The following is a 6,464-nucleotide window of genomic DNA, read 5'->3' as shown; positions in this document are numbered from 1 at the left end:
AAAAGATTTTATTTATTTATTTGTGAGAGACTCAGAGACATAGGCAGAGGGAGAAGCCAGCTACCTGCAGGAAGCCAGATGGGGGACTCAATCCCGGGACTCCGCCCTGAGCCAAAGGCAGACGCTCAACCACTGAGCCACATAGGCATCCCAAGTTTTCATTATTTTTGTTTATTTAAAGAATGTCAGGTGTACAGAAATGGATTGAGAATAATACTTGTTTCATGACACACCCTCATCATTGGATTATCTTTTATGATTTAGTTTAAGGCAAACATCCACGAACCCAGCCCCATCACAAAACCTACCACCTAGCTTTGTTCTATCTATGCATGCTTCCCTTCCTATCCCCCTACCTCACACCTCCAGGGGAAATCATGCTCCTCAATCTTGTCTCCCTAATTTCCTTACTTTTCTTTTTTATAGGTTTTGTTTGTTCATTGTTTTTACAGATAGATGAGAAATATTCCATAAAAGTACCTTTTAGTTGTCTATGATTTTCCTCAAAGAATATCATGTTGTAAACATTTGGGGCATATTCTTTTTTCACTTAATTTTATCTATTATATAATATTTCATTATATATGTGCCAGTTTATTCATTCACACCCGTCAGCAACTGAGTTACTCCCAGGTGTTTGCTATTGTTAACTGTGCTGTTATGAACATTCTTTACACATTTTATAGTGTAGACGTGCTGCAGTTTCTTTTGGAGATAGACCTATGTGTGTGATTGCTGGGTTGTGGAGTATGTGAATTTTTCAACCTCAGAAAATAATGTCAACCTCTTTTCCAAAGTGGTTGCACCAATTTATGTTCCCTCCAGACTCATTTTAACTTAACCACCTCTAACTTAACCTCTCTGTATCTACATACAGTCACATTTTGAGGTACTGGGGGTTAGGACATCAACAAATGAATTTTGCAGGGTGGGGGGTTACATTATTCAGCTTATAACATCTTCTATTCCTTATTTACTGAGAGTTGGTACGTGAATGGATGTTGGATTATATCAAATGCTTTTTTTTTTTTTTTGCATCTATTGGTAAGATCATGTTGTTTTCCTCTTTTAACCTGCCAATGTGATTATTATTTTCATATGTGCTAATTTTAATGTATTTAATAAAAGTGAGTATACTGTATTTAAACTTATTTAATGCTCTTCTTTCATGTTTATCCCTCTAGCCTATGAAGAGGAGCAACATATGCCACTCTAAAATATGCCCTTTGGTATAGTGATTACTTTGACTTGAGAAACATCAAATTCTGGGAGAGGCTTTCTCCGATCTTCCTATATCTGCCTAAAGACAGATCCTTGAAAAGGAACTCAATGTTATAAATCCCATCCCCAGAAGTTTCATCAACCAGGGAGGGCTGAATCTTATCACAGGAAAGGAGACCAGAAGTCAACACCAATCCCTGACAAACTTTGTCACAAGCTATCATACCTCCCATCTATTCTTCCAGGAGCTCATTCATCTTTGCTAAAACTCAGTTATTCTTCCCTAAGAGGCCTACATAACCCCTTCCCCTTTCCTTATTAAGATGATATTTAAGTCTAAATTCTAAGCCACTTCAGAAAATTACTCATTTTCCCCTAGGTATCTTCCATTCATACATGAGGCATACATGCTGTTAAACCTGTTTGTTTTTATCTGTTAATATTTTATTACAGTGTCTCAGCTAAGAACACAGAAAGGTAAAGATAAAATTATTTTTCCTCCCCTATACCTATAATCAGCACAAAGCAAGAAAAAGATTTTTATTTATTTATTTATTTATTTTTAAATTTTTATTTATTTTATGATAGTCACAGAGAGAGAGAGAGAGAGAGGCAGAGACATAGGCAGAGGGAGAAGCAAGCTCCATGCACCGGGAGCCCGATGTGGGATTCGATCCCGGGTCTCCAGGATCGTGCCCTGGGCCTAAAGCAGGCGCCACCCAGGGATCCCAGAAAAAGATTTTTTAATTTGTGTAAAATAAAAGCCTATTCCTGAATGTGGTAATCTTTTATTTTTTTTAAGTTTTATTTTTTAAAAGATTTTATTTATTTATTCATGAAAGGCAGAGGCAGAGGCAGACTCCCTGTGGGGAGCCCAATGCAGGACTTGATCCCAGGGCCCTGGAATCATGACCTGAGACAAAGGCAGATGCTCAATCGCTTAGCCACTCAGGCGCCCCTGAATTTGGTAATCTTTTAAAAAAAATTTTGTACATAGTTTAAGTTTGCTATCTTGTAAAAAAAAAGTTTTTTTAAAAGCAAAAATTCAAATCCATGGACATGGACATTTTTCCTTCCTTTCTACTTTTTTTTTTTTTAAGATTTTATTTTTAAGTAATCTCTATACACAATGTGAGGCTCGAACTTAAACCTTGAGATCAAGAGTTGCATGTTCTCCTTTAAAGGTGAATATGTGCCAGGTGCCCCTCCTTTTAAAATGGGGTGCAGGGGCACCTGGGTAGCTCAGTCAATTGAATGTCTGACTCTTGAGCATCTGGATCAGGTTATATGGTCTTGGGGTTGTAGGATTGATCCTTGTGTCAGTCTCTGCTTCTCCTTCTCTCCTTCTCCCTCTGCCCCTCCTTCTGCTTGTGCTTTCTGTCTCATAAAAATAAATAAATAAATAATAAATAAATAAATAAATAAATAAATAAATATTTTTAAAAGAATGTGGTGCAATGAGCAGAGGAAGCCCAAAAGTTGATCCATGAAAATAATAATTTTCTTATCATTGTATCCCTAAAAAGGTATGCAATGTAAACATTCATTCTGCTTTTTTTGTGTGTATGCCTATCTTTCCCAATACTTTATTATGAAACTTTTCAAACAAATAGCAAAGATGAAATAAATTTGAGTACCAATATATCACTACCTACCATTCCCATTAACATTTCTGTATACCTGTTTATCACATACCTATCCATTCCTCTATTGATCCATTAATCCATCTAATTTTCTGATGCATTTCCAAGTAAATTTGAAAAATCAGTATACTTCTCCCGAAATACTTCAATTTTTGTATAGTTGACTATTGTCAAGTATTTTTCAGAGTTTTAATTTCTTTTGATGTAGCATTTATATACAATAATATGTTCAGATCTTAAATGAACACTCATGGAGTTTTGACAAGTGATACACCCATGTCACATTGAACTCCATCAAAATATAGAACATTAACATTACCCAAGAAGGTTTCCTCATGCCACTTCTTGCTCACTTCCCACCCCCAGACACAGAAGCAACTACGTTTTCTGATTGTTTTTCTGCCTTCTTTCTGTTCTAGAATTTCATTCATCATTCTGCTTTTATTTTATGTATGTACATATGTATGTATGTATGTATGTATGTATTTTACCAAGACCCAAGTACAGAGATAGTTGATTGGATTTATGATGCTTTATTTGGACTCTCCAAGAAACGCTAGAGTGGATATGTTAGTCATCATCATTCTACTTTTAAAAAAAGGACTTGGCTTAGATAAAAATGTGTGAATCAGTAGAAAGGAAGACAGACAAATCACTACATCTAAACTTTTTTTATTACATAAGCCATTTGTTAACATTCACTTCTAACAGGAAGGATAAATCTTAGAGGAGAAAATTTCATTTACAGAAGCATGGTAAATTTTGTATTTTATTTTTTTAAGATTTATTTATTTTAGGGAGAGGAGACAGAGAGAGCGAGGGGAGGGGCAAGAGAGAAGGAGAGAATCTTCAAGCAAACTTCTTCCTGTGTGCAGAGAATGACATGCAGCTTGATTCCACAACCAGAAACCAAGAGTCGGATGTTCAATCTACTGAACCACCTAGACACCCCAAATTTTGTATTTTTAAAATGAGATTGTGGTATAATAAAAATTAAATATTTGGTCTTTGTTCCACTTCCTGGCATAGAGTTCCTAAAATGCTTGGAGTCTTGGGAATGACAAGTATCTTCTCTGTGGTAATGAGATGTTTCAAGGTGGACGCCCCTAGATAGATTCAGGATGGGGGGCTAGCCATCAGAAAATCCAACCAGGTAATGAAAGGGTTAGACCTTTTAGCCCCACCTCCCTGATCTCCAGCTAGGGGAGAGGAGTCAGGAGATAATCCAATCACCAATGGCCAATAATTTAATCAGTTGTGCCTATGTACTGAAACCTTGAAAAAGCCCCTAAATGATGGGTTCCAGGAACTTCCAGGTTGATAAACACAATGATGGGCTGGGAGAAGACTATGCTCTGAGAGAGCATGCGAAGTCTGTGCACACATAGTCCCCTCTCCCACCAAAACCTTACCCCATGCATCTTTTCAATTTGGGTGTTCTGGAGTTGTATCCTTTAAAATAACCTGGCAAGGGATGCCTGGGTGGCTCAGCGGTTGAGCACTTGCCTTCGGGCCAGATTGTGATCCTGGAGTCCTGGGATCGAGTCCCACATTGGGCTCCCTGCAAGGAGTCTGCTTCTCTCTCTGCCTATGTCTCTGCCCCTCTCTCTCTCTGTGTTTTTCATGAATAAAGAAATAAAAATCTTTGAAAAAAATAAATAGTCTGGTAAGCATCAATAAAGTGTTTTTTTCTGTTCTCTGTAAGTCATTTTTGGGAATTATCATACTTGAGTGGGTGGGTGGGTGGGGCCACAGAAACCCCCAAATTTTGGTCTGCTGGGCAAGAAGTGTGGGTACCTAGGCTTCTTAAAACTTTTTTTTAAAGATTTATTTATTTATTCATGAGAGACACAGAGAGTGAGGCAGAGACACAGGCAGAGGGAAAAGCAGATTCTCTGCAGGGAGCCCGATACAGAACTCAATCCCAGAACCCTGGGATCATGACCCGAACCAAAGGCAGATGCTCAACCATTGAGCCACCCAGGCACCCCTTCTTATAACTTCTTATATGTTCACTATTAACAACAGCTTAAATTTCTGCTTCTCAGTTATGTTTTAATAGGAATATGACCATGACCATTAACTATGCATTTGGTGCTATCTTTGCCTTATAAATATTAATATCAGAGAACTATATAAAATAAATAAGGTCTAATGTTAAATCTCTTTTAAGAGATATCAACACAGTATAAAAATAAACGTTGAGGAGTGGGTTGCGATTCAGCCTCATCCCTGACTTCCAGGAAGGAGAAGAAGGACTAGAGGTTAAATTCCACAACAACTCATTAAAAGGTATAGAGATAGTGAAAGGGAAAATAAGGGAAGGGAGAAGAAATGTGTGGGAAATATCAGAAACGGAGACAGAACGTAAAGACTGCTAACTCTGGGAAACGAACTAGGGGTGGTAGAAGGGGAGGAGGGCGGGGGGTGGGAGTGAATGGGTGACGGGCACTGGGTGTTATTCTGTATGTTAGTAAATTGAACACCAATAAAAAAATAAAAATAAAAAAAAATAAAAAAAATTAAAGGTATAGAGAACTTCCTGGTTGGTCAACACACCAAAGTGTTGGGAGGGTGGCTGCCAGGAGGAAGCATGGAAGTTCTGCATCGGCAACCCCAACTGCCACCCCATATCTCACTCTGCATCTTTTCCCTTTGGCTGTTCTTGAGTTTAATCCTTTATAATAAACCTCTAAATGTAAGAAAAATGTTTTTCTGAGTTCTGTGAGGCATTCTAGCAAATTAGGCATCTAAGGAGGGTGGCCTGGACACCCCATTTATGAATGGTTTATCTGAAGTATGGGCAGTCTTGTGGAACTGTGGAACCTGTTGGGTCTGTGCTTATTCTTGACAGTGTCAGAATGGAATTAAATTACCAGAAACCCAGCTGTTGTTGGAGACCTGGTTGTTGGTGTCAGAAAAATCACACATTATCTAGTTTGACTTTAAAACTTTCCTGCAAATAGAATACATATTGAAAATAATAATAATATAAACAGAATCTGAAAAGAAAATGACAAGACTGACACATTTTAAGTTTTCCAGGTAAAAACAGTGTGGCAATCAGATTAGATATTACAAGTAGTTATACAATGAGGAAGAAACATCTGCTTTTTAAGAACTCATGCTGTGGAAGAAACATTTTGAAAGTGGATGTGTAAAATTATTTCCACTGTTTGGTAATTTTTTTCCCCAAAATGATATAACTGTTACCTCTTAAGTCTCACCTGCATAGTAAAAAGATTTGGAGATGCAATTTATGATTTATTTTAAAATTTCAGTGTTTTGAAACTATTTGTTAAAAATATTAAAAATGCAAAATTTCCCAGTTCACAAAAACATTGACTGACATCAGGAAGAAAAGAAATTTACTAGCTAGGTCTTAACAAAAACTGAAAAATTGGTGTATTGAATTAAAAACGAGTATCAAGACCTAGTAAATGCAGATAATAGTGTATTTCCATTAGAATCTTTGTATCTTGGTGAGATATCTTTATTAACTAGAATTGTATTAAAACCAAATGCCAAAATAAACTGAACTAGATCTTTAAAGCTGAGACCTGAAACCATAAAACTATACAAGAAAACAAAGGCAGTAAT

Source organism: Canis lupus, chromosome 6 (assembly GCF_011100685.1).
Source record: "Canis lupus familiaris isolate Mischka breed German Shepherd chromosome 6, alternate assembly UU_Cfam_GSD_1.0, whole genome shotgun sequence".
NCBI classification, from domain to species: domain Eukaryota; kingdom Metazoa; phylum Chordata; class Mammalia; order Carnivora; family Canidae; genus Canis; species Canis lupus.
The sequence above is the reverse complement of the archived record's forward strand: the minus strand, read 5'-3'. Positions refer to the sequence as shown.